The sequence below is a fragment of the Rhinatrema bivittatum genome, chromosome 2 (assembly GCF_901001135.1).
Source record: "Rhinatrema bivittatum chromosome 2, aRhiBiv1.1, whole genome shotgun sequence".
Taxonomy (NCBI): domain Eukaryota; kingdom Metazoa; phylum Chordata; class Amphibia; order Gymnophiona; family Rhinatrematidae; genus Rhinatrema; species Rhinatrema bivittatum.
This window is the reverse complement of record NC_042616.1, coordinates 155,733,585-155,749,514: the sequence shown is the minus strand read 5'-3', so window position 1 is coordinate 155,749,514 and position 15,930 is coordinate 155,733,585. Positions and strand designations below refer to the sequence as shown.

Genomic DNA, 15,930 nt, shown 5'->3' with positions numbered 1-15,930 from the left:
ATCTATGTAATGCTAATACCTGTTTAATTTACCCTTACATGTGTGTGAATATTTGACCATTGTGATCACTCTGTCTAATGACAGGACCACCCTGCTACAAATATTTGTATTTGGACTCTTGTGATCTGGATTGGCCACTGTTGGAATCAGGATACTGGGCTTGATGCACCTTTGTTCTGACCCAGTATGGCAGTTTTTTATGTTTTCCTTTGAAAGTTTGAAAAAAGTCTGAATAGCCACTAAAAGTATCCCCTTTTGAGACAGGAGATATTTAGTAAATCTGATATTCCATTGCTTTTCACCTCATGAAAGCCAAAACAGCTAGAGGTAAATCACCAGATAATCACTGGTACTACCATATGTACCCAACAGTAAATTTTAGACCTGAAAGTGAATTTAGCTGCATTTATTGAGCTTTCTCTCTTTCTGTATCTGGTAATACTATTGTGTAATAGTACTAATTTGTTGGGTTATATTCCAGGCAAATACAGTTACTTTATTTTAACTGCAAAATTAAAATCTACAATGAAAGGTTTAGTCCGATAACACTTCTCAATTAATCTCAAAGAGGTTGATGAAATAAGGTGTGATAAAATCGGCGATATTGTGTGTTAATATCCCTGTTAATTTCATGCAAATCAGTTTTTAACTAAATATTGTTGACTTGGCCATTATCAAAAAAAAGCTTAACTATACCTCCCTGAGATATAGTTAATCTCTATGTTGAAATGTATGCACATTTTGGCACCTTATTTAGCTATGCAAACACAGATAATAGGCTAATCTACATAATTATGTAGCTCATTACCTAGTTTTGCGGAGTTTGCGGTGAACTTTACACTAGCTAATTAACGTGAAATATGTCAAACAGCACATGCAAAATTTTGCAAATGCAGTAGTGCATATTATTTGCCTTTTTTCATGCATGAATGCTTTTGCAAAGCACATCATACCATAGTACATAACCAACAGCTATTTATGATGTTCTCCTCCTGACTAGCTTTGATCAGCTTTATTTATTTATCTTATTTATTCAAAACTTATATTCCTCATTTTCCAAATAAAACATTTGTCCAGGGCTGATTAAAACAGCTACATAATAAGACAAACAAACAATTCAGACCCATCGTCTTGCAGATTTATATTCTCCAGTATTAAACTCTTTTTTTCTTCTTTGCCATGAACAGTTTTCCTAGCTACTGGGCAATCTTTTTTCTTTCCTTAAGGTTACTCTTTTCCTTTAATCCTGAGCCACTTTGTGGTGGTTACAGCTATCTTATTCAGTCTCTTTCACTAAATTAACTCAACTCCTCCACTTAGAGACTTCAAATCCTGCACTAGCTGATGTCAGGTTCATCATTCACAATCTGGCCTGGAGGGACCAGCTGACAGAACATGTGTCTTACTGTCTTCAGCAGGACTGCTTAGATCTAAGTGCACTGAAGAATTTATATTTTCTTCTTTAGCCAATCCTTAATATTTGTACAAAATCAGAGATCTTTTCTTCAGATCTCTTGATCTTAACTAGCTTGTTTTGTGTTATCCAAAGGCCAATGTGATCATCTGCTAAAGTTTAATAGCAAAATTGCAGCATTTGTTCCACTAGGTATCAAAATGACCGGATTGTCTGAGGGGGGAGAAGTGGAGGATTTTTCTACTTCAAATTCTGAAATTAGAAAATAGTTCATCGTCCTAAACTATGAAAGCAGTTAAAGTGGCAAACTGAGAGGTTCTGCATAAGCATCCCTGCTGTACACACTCACTACAACTACTCTTGGGTATTGTTGCTTCTGGAAGAAGCTGCAGCTCAAGTGCTTGATTTTTTTGCTTCAGTTTCTGACCAGTTTTGCTTTGTTTTCAACCAGTACAGCAAGTCAAGAGCTTTTTGCTACAATCCTACTGAAAAGTGATGATGTACCATGATGTCATTAAGAATAGAGTGTTTATTCTAATGAATTGCCCATGAGCCACTTGGTGCAATTAAAATGCTAGTGTAAAAAATCCTTTGTTGAAATTGGGATCACTCTTACCATTTCTGACAGTCTTGTTGCACGAACAGCCCTTAAGCAGGCTTGAATACATTTTATGAACAACACTCCAGTGATCTAATTGAGGTTTTCATGTATTGCCTGGAAGCATCACTATGTATGTGAAATAAAACTGCAAAGAAGCATGTTTAAACGTGTATGCTACAAAACAATAATTTCTTGCTTAATTGTGACAGTTTATAACTGAAACAAATAGATAATCCTAAAATGTGTTGAGATCCATATTTAAGGCAAAAAAACAGAAGGGACTACCTTACACCGTGGAAAGACTTTTATTAGAATTGCCCGACTCAAAATACAAGCTGAGTTTCGCCAAAAGGCTGCATCAGGGGCTAAAACAATCAAGAACAATAGATATTACCACAAACATGCTCTATATTAAAAATTATAAACAATCTGCTAGAAAATGGATGATTGCTCATCTCTATGTAACTCTACCATAATAGTCTACACTCATAATATTCATATATAACATACATATTTAAATCATTAATGTGCAACGTGACCCATTCACTCTATTTTAAACCTACTACTATTTAAAACAAACATCATTTTTATAAAAAAATTGTTTTAAAAAATAGTTTTAAAAAATATATGAAAACACTGAAATCATTACCTTTATGCTGTAACCGTATACTCACAGCTACATATATCAGTATATCAATCTGACCATTAGTTGTTGCAGTAAAGCTGTTAATAAAAATGATCATTAAAAAACATAAAATGAGAGAAAGTCTCGTATACACAAATATATCAATAAATAATATTAAGAAACCATATGCATATCAAATCACACGTACAGACTATAAATAATATTCATAATACACACATCTAAAGCTGAAAATTATAAAAACAGCAATCAAACTATTACAGTAAGTTCAATATCAGTGCACTCATAACTTCTTCCATTTAAATGACAACAATGCAGATATAATTAAAACTGCCTGATAAATAAAACAAAATTGTATTGACAAATCGCACTAAACACATTTTAGCGCTAAAACCATTTTTTATCGCTAAAACTTAGTATAACACATAAATAAAGTCTTAAGCTGTTATTTTAGTAATCCCTAAGTTGTTGTGATATATATAACTAATACTCAATGAGCAGCTACAAAAAAAATTTTTTTACTTTACATCTCGCAAAAACTAGCACTGCAACTAAGAAAAATCCTCTGCTATGTTGTCATTTATATGGCGTTCTTCAAAAACAAAGTCTCACATTCGGACTATGAAAGAGACATAATACACACATCTAAAAACTGAAAATTATAAAAACAGAAAATAACCTATTAACAATGAGTTAAATATCAGTGCACTCATAGCTTCTTCTATCTAAATGATAACGTCACAGACATGAATGGCCATAGAGATAAATAATTAAAAATTAAAACTACCCGGTATCTGAAGCAATAATGTATTGACAAATCACACTAAACAGATTTAAGCACTAAAACCATTTTATATCGCTAAAACTAAAATAAAATCTTAAGCTTTTACTTTACTAATCCATAAGTTGTTATGTTTTTGCCTTGGCTACGTGGGACCACCTTCCGGTTTGTTTCATTGGAGATCCATATTTAGCCATGGATTGTCTGGGTATGTTAACTGGATAAACCTATCTGGGTAACTTAGACTGGATGTCCCATGGCAAAGCCATACCCAGATAAATAATAAACGCCAGCCCTGTTGCGGTGAAGACTTGTCATGGCCAAGTTGCTAGATGTTGTGTTCAGTCATGCATTGCAGCAAGAGTTAGATGGTATTCGCACAAGGTGTGTAAATATAATGTGCCCTACCTTTTTGTATGAAACAGTAAACAAACTTTCCTACCAAATACAGGGGGTCATTTATCAAATCGCATTAGGGTCTTATTGCAGGCGGTAGGACCCTAATGCCCGCAATAATGCCATAACGCATGCAATAAATAACGTATCACGAGATGTGTATGAATATTTTCAAAATTTAGTCAAAAGGGAGGAGTTTGGGCAGAGTTTATGAAAATGAGGGTTGTTTAACATTGTGTGCGATATAACGCCTGGCATTATGCCTGAAACTTGGTTTGTGATAAAAATTGCAAATCCTGTTTTGGGTGGGAGAGGGAGAGAGAGAGGGAGGGAGAGAGAACCTCTAGAGAAGCACACATATTAGTCAACCTTTTATACCACTGTATGAGGGGCAACCAGTAAATCGAGGTGAGGTTTTAGTGATGGCCTAGGTATTGGGGGCAATTTTACATGCACAGTTAGAGGTACGAGCAGCACAGATTCCATCAGTGAAGATTTGATGTCATTTGGAGTGATGAAAGGTGCACAGAGATGAGATTTGTACAATGTACTCTCGCCCTAGCTTGATGCACTCTCTATCTAGCTGCCATCAGGCTAGGTGAAGAGTACAATATACAAATCTCATCTTTGTGTACCTTTCATCACTCCAAATCACATAAAATCTTTATTGATATGTACTGTGCTGTTCGTACCTCTAACTGTGCATTTGAAACTGCCCCTAAAACCTAGGCCACCACCAAAACCTCACCCTGAGTTTCTAGTTGCCCCTCTTACAGTGGTATAAATAGTTTACTTATATGAGAGTCTCTCTCTCTCTCACAATGTGAAAATATTAGCGATGTGATAAATTTAAATAGCGTGTGGTGTGGTATCTTGAAAATGACCCTAACCACACCCTTTTTTTTTTAACGCGGGCACAATTTTTTCTATATTTATAGCAAAATCTAGGTCAAAGATAGCAAAAATAAGAATCAAACATAAACTCATTAATAAACGATCAAATAAGTTTTATTTTTGAGCATCCTCTTTTCAAGGCTTTTGTTTCTTATTTGGCATATAGATGCTTCATAGATAAATAAATATTGGTTAACTTATTTGATATTTTCTTTTCTTTTCTATTTTTTTTAATTACAACAGGCAAAGAATTAAATATTCATGAAACAGTTATTTAAACTGTAGCAATGGCTCCAGAACCCTTTCTCGAGGTAACAGTTGTCTCTTAGACGCTGAAGAACTTGGCGAACTTCAGCACGATGGGTACTCAGGTTCTTGGAATAGATTAGGATGTCGTCGAGATAGACGATCACACAGTTGTTGAGCATATCCCGAAACACTTCATTCATTAGGTTTTGGAAGACCGCCGGCACGTTGCACAAGCGAAAGGCATCATTAGGTACTTGTAGTGGCCATCACGCATGTTAAAGGCGGTCTTCCATTCGTCCCCCTTGATTCGGACCAAACTGTAGGCCCCACGAAGGTCCAATTTTGTAAAGATCTTGGCCCCCTGGAGACGATCCAGGAGTTCTGGGATGAGCGGGAGAGGATAGCGGTCTCGGAGAGTGATGGAGTTGAGACCCCGATAATCTATACAGGGCCTTAATGAGCTAGCTTTCTTGGCCACAAAAAAGAATCCAGCACCCGCTGGGGATGTGGATGGACGGATGAACTCCCGATCTAGGTTCTCTTTGATATATTGAGACATTGCTGGGGTTTCAGGTAATGATAACGGGTATACCTGACCTCTGGGAGGAACTGTGTCAGAAAGAAGATTAATTGCACAGTTGAAGGGACGGTGCTTGGGTAGAGTCTCTGCTCTCTCCTTCGAAAAGACGTCTGCATATTCGGCGTACTGAGGTGGTAGTGGCAGTGTGGTAGCTGCGAGCAGGAGCTGTGGATGAGGCAGATTCTGAAGGCAAGTAGAGAAGCACTCAGCCCCCCACGTGGCAATCTGGAGTGTCTTCCAGTTATTGGTAGGAGAGTGATTACGTAGCCACGGGAGACCTAACACTACTGGATGAACAGCTTTCTCAAGAATCAGGAAGAAGATCTCTTCTTCGTGGAGTACTCGTCCGGAGAGTCACAGGAGTTGTGCACGAAGCCACCTGTCCAGGCAGAGGATCCCCTTGGATAGAGGAGAGCAAAAGCAGTGGTGTGCGATGGACCACCGGAAGTTGCAATTGCTTGACCAGTTTGGCTAGGATGAAGTTTCCTCCAGCCCTGGAGTCGATAAAGGCCAGAGTCGTGAAGGATCCCCCCAGAGAATTGGAGGGTCACTGGTACTGTACATTGGGGAGTGGGATTGATGCAGCCTAGGGTCAGCTTCCCCAAGACAACTAGGCCCGAGAGTTTCCTGGACGTTCCGGGTACTGGGCTAATAAATGTCCCTTACTACCGCAGCACAGACAAAGTCCGAGAGTCCTGCGCCGCTGTTTCTCTTCAAGTGTTAAATGGCTTCGGCCTATCTGCATAGGCTCCTCACCGTGACCCAGCGGGGTCTTAGTGACAGCTGGAGAGGTCAGCAGACAAGAGAATGTTGGAGCCAAGGGAACCACTCGGCATCCTGGTCTTAGCTCCTTCAAGCGCTGCTGAAGACACCGATCAATTCGGCCCGATCAGCTCGACCCTCCAGCTCCTCCAGCAACTCTCGAGCAGCCAGCTCATCCTTTATTCTGGAAGCCAGACCCTCTAAGAAGATACTCCATAGACTGTCATCCCGCCAGCCCAGTTCAGATGCTAGGGTGCGAAATTCCATGGCGTACTCAGCCAGAGTACGAGAGCCCTGGTGGAGATGGAGCAGTTCCAAGGCGGTGGTGGACTGGCATCCTGCTTCATCAAAAACTTGCCAGAATGTCTGGAAGAAGCAGGACAGATCTCCGTGGAGGTTGTCCCCACGTTCCCATAATGGAGAGGCCCAGGCCAGGGCCTTACCATCCAGTAGAGAAAGGATGAAGGTGGTCTTAACCTGGTCATTGGGGAACTGTGTGGGTTGAAGAGAAAACCTCATGAAGCAATGATTTAAGAACCCCCGGCAATGCTTTGGATCCCCAGTGTATCTGGGCAGAGCTGGTAGATGCAAGGGTGGAAAGGAAGATGAGAAAGGCACCGGCGGAGAGGCAGAGATCCCAGGAGTGGCAGGAGGATCCAAACAATTGGCCAGGCGCTCTACAGTGGTTGCCACTCCAACTAACAATCCCACTCGAACCCCATACTTCCAACAGGGTGATTAGATCCGCACACAAAGGAACTCTCCAGGCACCCCCTCATAAATCCGTCATTCACAAGTCCTTCCAAAAATGAGCACTGTCCACCGCGGGACCGCAACTATGGAACACACTTCCCGCAGAGCTTCGCCAGGAACAATGTCTGCTCTCCTTTAGAAAGAAACTGAAAACCTGGCTGTTCTCTCAAGCCTACCCCTGACAAATTCTTCCCCCAACTATTATAGAAAAGAACTGTTATGCTTGAACCACTTAGTTAACTGTCCATGCTAATCAATGGTGTACTATTTCGTTTTACTCTTAGGAGAGCTCTGTTTAAACTAATTCTTCTTCTTTCTATTGTCCTGTTTGATAATCCCTGTTCATTGTAACTTTCTCTCTTCTGGTTATTGGTTTCCCCTGGTTATACTGTAAACTGGTACGAGAAGACTTTGTCTTGAGCATCGGTATATTAAAAGAATTTAAATAAATAAATAAATAGACACTGCTGTTGCTGCTAGAGGCATTGAGCCAGACCAGGAATGGCCTGTAGACTGGACAAGCCCACCGGGTCCATAGCCTTAGCATGGTTGTGAAACCTTGGACCAGGATGGGGGTTAGTGCTACCCGTCACTGGTAGGTGGCAAGAGTAAGGTCAAACCAACTGGAGCTTCACCTATACCAGCCCTCATTCCCCGCAGGTTGAGCCTTTGGGTACCGGGGCCAGCAGGTCTTAGGTGCGGGTTGCCTCGGCGAAGCAGGAGAGATGAGATGAAGACATGGTCGGGAGTCCGGCTCAGGGCTGGCAGAACAAGATGTAGAACAAGAGTCCAATCCGAGGATCCGGGGCAGGCAGCAGACAAGCAGAGACAAGGAAACCAGGCCAGGGGTCAAGACGGGCAGCAGATGAGTGAAGGCGAGAAGCAAGCCAAGTGTCGGAACCAGTAAATCAAGCCGAGGAGGAGGACACAGGAACTGGAGTACGAAGGAAGGAGCGAGGACCGGACCGGAGTGGAGCAGGAACAAGAGCTGGATCAGGAACTTCAGACAAGAACCAGGAGACAACGGAACACAGCAACTAGCACTCCGAGGAGACGACCTGTTGCTAAGGCAAGAGGCTGAAGACTGAGGCTGGGTTTAAATAGCCTTCAGCTTAGATGTCATCAGAAAGGGGCTGGACTGGAGTTTCCCGCCCTGGGCCCTTTAGGAGGTGGAGCCTCCCGCGCGCTCCTAGGGAGAGCTCTGCAGGAAGCAGGGTAGTGGCGTGCGATCCACGTGAGAGGCCGCAGTCAGTCAGCCCCGTAGTAGGGGACACCGCGCCGACCGGGAGGAGCACCAGCAAACAGCGGGAAGGTAGGGGGGACCGGCTGTGGTCTGCCGTGGCTGGGACCCACAACACTGTCTATGTTACAACTTTTCTTTCTCATGTTTCTGTGTTTTTACACTTTTTGAAGGCTTCTCTCTCTTCAGAATATAAAACCATTAGTTGCTTTGCTAGCACACTGGGATCTTTGCTTGCAATGACATCATAGCCTGGGAACACCATGGCAGCCTGACGCTGGTCCACCCACGCCAGCCTCTGAATCAGGTATTCCATATTTTTATTTATTTATTTTGGGCACCCCATTTACAAAATCCTAAGTTGCCCAGGTAAGTTTTTCTGGATAAGTTAGACCAGCCCTTTGACATGACTAAAGTTATCAGAATAATTTATCCCCATCCTCCAACGCCTCTGATTTATCCAGGTAAGTTTAACTCAACTAAGCATGTACTCAGTGCGATGAAAATATTTTGCCCATGCAGAATTGGCCCTACAAGGCTGAGACACCATTTGTCAGAATAATAGTGATCTCTGCAGAGACAAAAGTGGGAAAGGGAAGGAAATCAGAGTAACTTTGGGTAATGCAGACTCAGAAACAAGCAGAGACACACTGCACTTGTGACTTCAGAGCAACAAGGGGAGCTCCAGAAGTGGAAAGGTCCCAAGTGAGCACAGAAATAATATGGGCTTGCAGACAGGGCCTATGGCTAATGTAATCCTATAGTGAACAACACCTTGGGAGAAAGGTGAAACTGACTTGGGGTGCGGTGAGGAAGGGAAACAAAAGGCAGCTGCAGAGGCAGAAAGGGAGAGAGAGATAGCAGGGCTTGGAAGGGTCAGGTTCCTATTACACAAAAGATGGAGCAGTCAGAAGGGCAGGGGGTGGGTCAGGAAGAACTGTGGAAAGCTTAGGGCTACCACTCCAGGTAAAGCATAGGTTCTTTAAAGCCTGGAGAACCTTTGACTCAAGGCTGGCTCAGGGGGAAGGGCATCCTACAGTCCTAAAGGGAGTTTATGGTGATTGGGCAAGCCTGGATATAACACATTTTGTATAGGTTTAGGAGCCCTGTTATAAAGAATGAACTGAATTGCATTAAGAAAAACATAAGAAAATGCCATACTGGTCCATCAAGCCCAGCATCCTGCTTCCAACAGTGGCCAATCCAGGCCACAAGAACCTGGCAAGTACCCCTTTGCTCAAAGCCTGAGCAAAGGGGATCACATGCTATATCCAAACCAAGCAGAAGTTATCACTCACAACCCCCAAGCATTCATAATAAAACAGATTTGCAAAGATTGAAGTCTTATGTTTTTCTGTAGTCTGCATATCCAATTAATTCATATTTTTCATTGTATACAGAGAAAGACATTAAAATTAATTAGAAAGAAGACGTAGCAATAAAACTTTCTACTCAGTTTCCAAATTGAGACTGTGTAGATGGACTGAGTTCAAAAGGAATATCCAATATTTTTCTGAGCAGAGGAGGAGATAATCTATATTATCTCCTTGTGTGTCTGTCATAATTTCCTACCAAACAAGCAACTAAAGATGCCCCAGTAGGGTTTTAATGTGATGATATTTTGTTCAAATTGGATGTGAGTTTTCACTGCATTTCTTGCCTTACCAACATGAAGAAGATGGCATGGACGAACATTAATATAAACAATCTGCCAAGACTTACAAGTTTTAATAGATTTCAATGTAATGTAGCCATCAGTGGGATGTAAAAAAACTTTAATGCTCATAGACAGATCACATGTTCCACAATTTTAGAGAGTAATTTTCAATAGTGAAAACATATGTGCATAAGTTTGTGTGTCTAAAATTAAGGCTGCTTTTTATAAATTCTGTGGCAGCAGTCTCACAGTTTATAAAATACCACATATGGCTGCCCCGAAAGTACTCGTGTATGCATCAGAACATGCACATTTTTTAATGCAGGAATCTGGACATGTGCATCTTTTTTTTTTTTTTAAAGTACATGTTTATGTTTTTTCTTCCTTTTATTTTGGCCACTTGAGGGCTATTCCAACCTTACTGCCAAGAGTTAAATTGTAAGTGTATGCTGTGCCACTAGGGGGTGCTGTGAGAAAGGAAGCAAGGCATTACTGGGAGAACTTACAGAGACATCGTGCTGTTGAGAGTTCTGGTCCCCTCTGCTCATGACAATCTCAGTTGGCCTGCACCAGCTATGTCCATTATCCCTGCAGGAGGTGGTATGGAGGGGAACTTTCAAAGTGTTTTGTTTTTTTTTCATGAGTAAAAAGCCATATACCTGCAGAAATCATTTTCACTACTATCCGCTGTATGTATTATTTTGGAAACTTATGTACAAATTGTCATGCTAATAAGATTTCCTGAATCTGACTTTAATGCTTCTCTGAGACCAGCCACTAGATGAATTTTTTTCTCCTCTCCCCCTCCATCCTCCCTTCCTCAAGTTACAGAAATTATTTCAACAGCATTTCCAGCCTGTGAGGAAGCCATTGAAATAAATGATAGTGTGTGTGAGCTGTGGTTTGCACAGGTGCCTTTGTCTTTCCTATATTATTGACACGATAGCTACAAGAATGCAGAAGATTAATTAGTTACTGTCTAAGTAGAAACTTCAACTTCAAAAATACTTCAGAAGCAGTGGGAGTTGAAGAGTGAGAACTTCCAGAGAGGCTGCTCCATTGCTGTGAAGCAGGTTTTGTAGGGGAAAATACCGCATTCTAAATTCAGTGGAGAATTTCAAGAGAGGTACTGATGAGAAAATTTACAGATTACTGTGAAGATTGCCAAACAATTAAGTTTATGTGTGTAATTTGTTAATTGTTGCCAAAAGCTCTCTTTAGCTGGCCTTGAAGCTGAAACTGAGTGTATAGTTAATGAGGTTACTGGGCTAGAAGGAGAAAGTCATTCAGGCTTATTGGTTAAGGGTGGTAACAGCCGCATCAGCAATATAATTGGCAAAGCCCAGAAGTCATTTCATGGCTCAAAAACAGACAGGCTGTATTTAGTACAGGACTGCCTTCTGTTTCATTGGGTCTGCATTGTGTTCATTGTGTCCATAAGTAGGCCAGTACTGGAAATGATATACACTAGGAAGGGTAATTGTGCCTGCTTGAAGAGGCATTTCTCTAACTTAGTATATAGGTGGTGTTCATGCAGGCGCTGGAGTACCTGTTTTACGTGCCCTCTGTGTGAGGTCAGAGACTTGGAGAAAATAAGGATGTCACTTAAATAGACATAGGAACATAAGAACACCTTGGAGGAGTATAAAAGGTCCCAAAAGATATTGTTCACAGATTTTGGAAGTCTGCTGGTGCATTGCAAAGTCCAAAGGTCATTACCAAGAATTGATAGTACCTGTCTCTACTAGTATTAAAGGCAGTCTTCCACTCGTTCCCCTTTTTAATGCAGATCAGATTGCCACCTTAAATCAGGCATCATACAAAGTTGTCTTAATTTGAAATAACCTGTAGATACAATTGAATTCAGTTGGGGAATATAACTTAAATAGGGATCAATCTGAAAATCTAAGTTCCAAACCTTATCAGCAACAGGGATGCTAGTTCCATTAACAGATAGATTAGATACATCATTGTATCTTGGTTTTCTAGAGATCCAAAGTATCTGAGTCTTATTTAAGTTTAAGACTAAAGCATTTCTTTCCATCCAATTATTGATACTACGTAAATATTCTGTAATTTGCTGTTGTAATAACTGGAGGGAGGACATTAAGAAAAACTGCTCTAGCTTTTAACTTTCAAAAGTGTGACTGATAAAATGAAGAAAACAGAAAAAACTAAAAGGTGCAGCCACAAAGGTAGGGACGGTAACTTTCAAATCAGCGCTTGGGCCTACTTTGGTGCATTATTGCTGGCACGCCCAGATATATGGCCATTTTATAACTTGTGTGCACACATTATAAAGTAGCTTGGGTGTGCGCACATGCGTGCACAATTTTAAGTGTGCATGCACCAAGGCACGTAGATCAGGTTTCTACTACATTAAGGGTATTTTAAAACTGACATGCGTCCATGCCACGATCAGTTTCACCAGTTCATCCACCAGTTCATTGAGTGTTAAGCTAGGTCTTCCAACCCCCCCCCCCCCAGTTTAAAAGTTGTACTCTTCCCCGGTTACCCCAGACCCTTTAAACCCCTCTGAAAAGGCTTTTTTTGTTTTTAATAGTTACACCTCCTCCATAGCAGAAGTAAAGTTAAACGGCAGAGGATCTGGGTGTGCACCGAGGCGTGTAAGTATTTACACGCTCATCCCTTGGCCATGCCCTGAAAAGACCGCCCCCTGCTCAGACCATGTCTCTTTTTGAAATTGAATGAGATGTGCGCACAGCAGGAGATACGCGTGCATCTGGGCAGCTTTTAAAATTTGGGGGGCGCACGCAAACCTGACTTGTGTGCACATCCCCCAGTTGATGTGCATGTTGGGGTTTGTTTTTTTTAATCTGTATTGGGTTTTTGTATACAAACATTAGTAAAATACAATTGAACAAGGAGAACATATATACATCTATGAAGTAGCTACTAATAGAGCACTTTAAAAGAACCTCTAAGACTTTTCGTCAGGGGTGGACCTCATTTAAAAATATCATCATAGAAGCCCAGACCAGATACATTTCATGCACTAAAAAAAAATGGCAGGAAGGCCAAATGACCACCAGCATGGTTAAAAGGTAAAGCGAAAGGGGCTATTGTAGCCAAAATAAATTCTTTCAAAACTGGAAAAAGGATCCAACTAAAGAAAACAGGAAAAAACAAAGGCACTGGCAAGTCAGATGCAAAACACTGATAATGCAGGCAAAAAGCAAATTTGAAAGAAGTTGGCCACAGAGGCAAAAACTCTTTTACAAATACATCCGAAGCAGGAAGCCTATGAGGGAATTGATTGGGCCATGAGATGATTGAGAGGTAAAAAGGACACTTATGGAAGAGAAGGCCATAGCGGAAAAACTAATAGGTGAATTTTAAAAGCCCTACTTGTGCCAAAGCTGGGACAATTGTGAGTGTCTCGGGCCGGCGCTCGCCACATGGATTTTAAGAAGCATCCGAGTATGCGCATATTTTCTGGTACGTGCACAAATCACAAAGATTAAAAATTGGGCAGGGCGGGGAATGGGCATGGTCTGGACAGAGCATAGATGGAACATGGACATTCCAGGAAGGTCACTTGAAATGTGTGCATAAGTATTTACACGCACAAGTACATGCTGGGTTCTCCTACCACGTAACTTTACTTCTGCTATGGATGGATGTGTAAGTTTTAAAATAAAAAAAAAAAATCAAGGCTAGTCCACAAGATTTGAAGGGTCGGAGCTAACAGGGTAAAAGGGAGGCTATCTAGCTAGGGGGGTTAGGAAGTCCTATCCTTTACTGGGGTAAACTGGGAATGAACTAAGGATATGGATATTTGCGTCAGCGCATGTGCCTAGCAAAATCCCCCACTTACGCGATAGAGGCGGCATTTATGCGTACATGTGAATCCGTATAAAATTGCGCACACATATACCCGCGTACTGCCGATTTTATAATATATGCACATATGCTATAAAATGGCTGCGTCCACTTGCGCGAGCTGGCATACGCGCATACATCTGCGCCTGCATGGCTGTTTAAAAGTTACCAAGTGATTACTGAGGAGTATGATGGGGAGATAAGTGTGCCAGAAATGGTATTTCATGGTGATGATTTGGAGGAACTAAAGCAAATCGCAGTGGGATAATCTTTTCCCAATTTAATTAATCTCAAGTAAAATCCCATTTTTCAAACCTTAGTCTGATTGCTTTGTATAGTCATTCTCCTTACTTTCCTTGTTCGTATCAGATGGTACCTCCATACCCCTCTCTTCAACATCTTGATGATATGGATGTGGTTAACACTGGATCTTCTCCTTCTTTCCCACAAGAATGAACCTGGATTAATTTCTCTACAGGACTTCTATAGTTCATCCGTGTTCTCTGGTTACTACTCCTCTTCCATAAACCACACTGAGCCCCTGGGCCCCAGATTACTCAGGCAGGTTGTATAAAGACACCTTTAGAAAAAAGGGAAATCAAAAGAGAGAACAAAGGGTGAATAAACTTCCTCCTCCAAAAATGCAAACATTCCCAAGATTAGGCAAAGATACCCCTTCCACTTTCCTAAACTTAGTTCTTAACCCTAGAGTCCCAAGGGTTCTTCCCTAAGAAAAACAAACAAAAGAGGGAACAGCATCGTGACATGCGGCTCCTACAAGAGATAATTCAAAAGTCCACTCCCTAAGATAGTGGCAGTGATTTATATACTTTGAAAGCTCACCATCTCAGCCTCCCTCATGTGGTAGCTAAAATGTACAACGCAAATGGAATAATCCCTTTAGTAGAGATCCTTTGGGCTCTCTACACATGTATTTTTCAGAGCCCTTCTGGGTAGGAGTTCCAAAAGGCAGGTGCTGCTCCCATGCTCCTGTTGTGGGTGTTTGTTCTTTTGATGGCAGCATTGATATTGAGGATCCTAGTTAGGATCTTAGTGGTCTGGAAGGCATGCATAAGGATAGCATTTTTGCACGAGTAGATAGGCCTGTCTTCACTTAAAGTCGAATATCAGTGTCAAAGATTTGAATTTCATTCTGTACGGTATTGGTAACTAGTCTAGTTTGTGTAGAGCGATGTATGGTTTGCATCCTTCTATCAGTCGTGCAGTGAAGTTTAGTATTATTTTTTGTCAAGTTTTTGCTAAGACGTTTTTCCAATCCCATTCCAATGCAATCAAACAGAGTAAAAGAAAAGAGGGTTGTAGAGGCTGGTTCCCATGATTTTTCCATGGGAAGAAAAGGAAAAATAAAAATTGTCTTTTTTTAGGAAATAATGGGCCGGATTTTAAATGCCCTGCGTGTGTAAATCCAGCCGAATTTACACGCGCCGGCATGCCTATTTTGCATAGGCCACCGGCGCGTGCACAGCCCTGGGACGCGCGTAAGTCCCGGGGCTTCGTAAAAGGGGAGGGGGCATGTCCGGGGTCAGGGGGCGGTCCGGGGCCAGACCGGGGGGCATGGTGCCGGCCCGGGGGCGTGGTCGAGGCCTCCGGACCATCCCCCGGGTCGGGTGATGGCGCGCGCAGATTTACGTCTGCTTTCAGCAGGCCTAAATCTTCCAACAAAAGGTAGGGGGGGGGTTTAGATAGGGCCGGGGGGTGGGTTAGGTAGGGGAAGGGAGGGGAAGGTGCAGGGGGGTGGAAAGAAAGTTCCCTCTGAGGCCGCTCTGATTTCGGAGCGGCCTCGGAGGGAACAGGCAGCGCGCGCTGGCCTCGGCGCGCGCAGGTTGCACAAATGTGCACCCCCTTGCGTGCACCGACCCCGGATTTTATAAGATTCGCACGTATCTTATAAAATCCAGCGTACTTTTGTTCGCGCTTGCACAAATTTATAAAATCTGCCTCCCCGGGAGCTATATATTCATGCTCAGAGTTGTAAAATGAAGTCTCAAAAAATGAATGTTGTGTATCTAGGAAGGTGAATAGTCATTTGTGGGTGGGAGTGGAGATGTAGAGGACCCTAATAATGGAAAGAATAGGTGGATTCCACTTCCTGTTCA

General features: G+C 41.9%; 1 long non-coding RNA gene across 1 annotated transcript; it reads right to left on the bottom strand.

Annotated features, from left to right (window-relative positions):
• Positions 1-2,304: 2,304 nt before the first annotated feature.
• LOC115086057 lies at positions 2,305-14,331 on the bottom strand. The gene is made up of 2 exons (XR_003855040.1): positions 14,165-14,331; positions 2,305-2,738 (listed from the first exon to the last, which is right to left on the bottom strand). It is a non-coding gene; the product is annotated as an uncharacterized LOC115086057 (long non-coding RNA).
• Between the last annotated feature and the right edge of the window lie 1,599 nt (positions 14,332-15,930).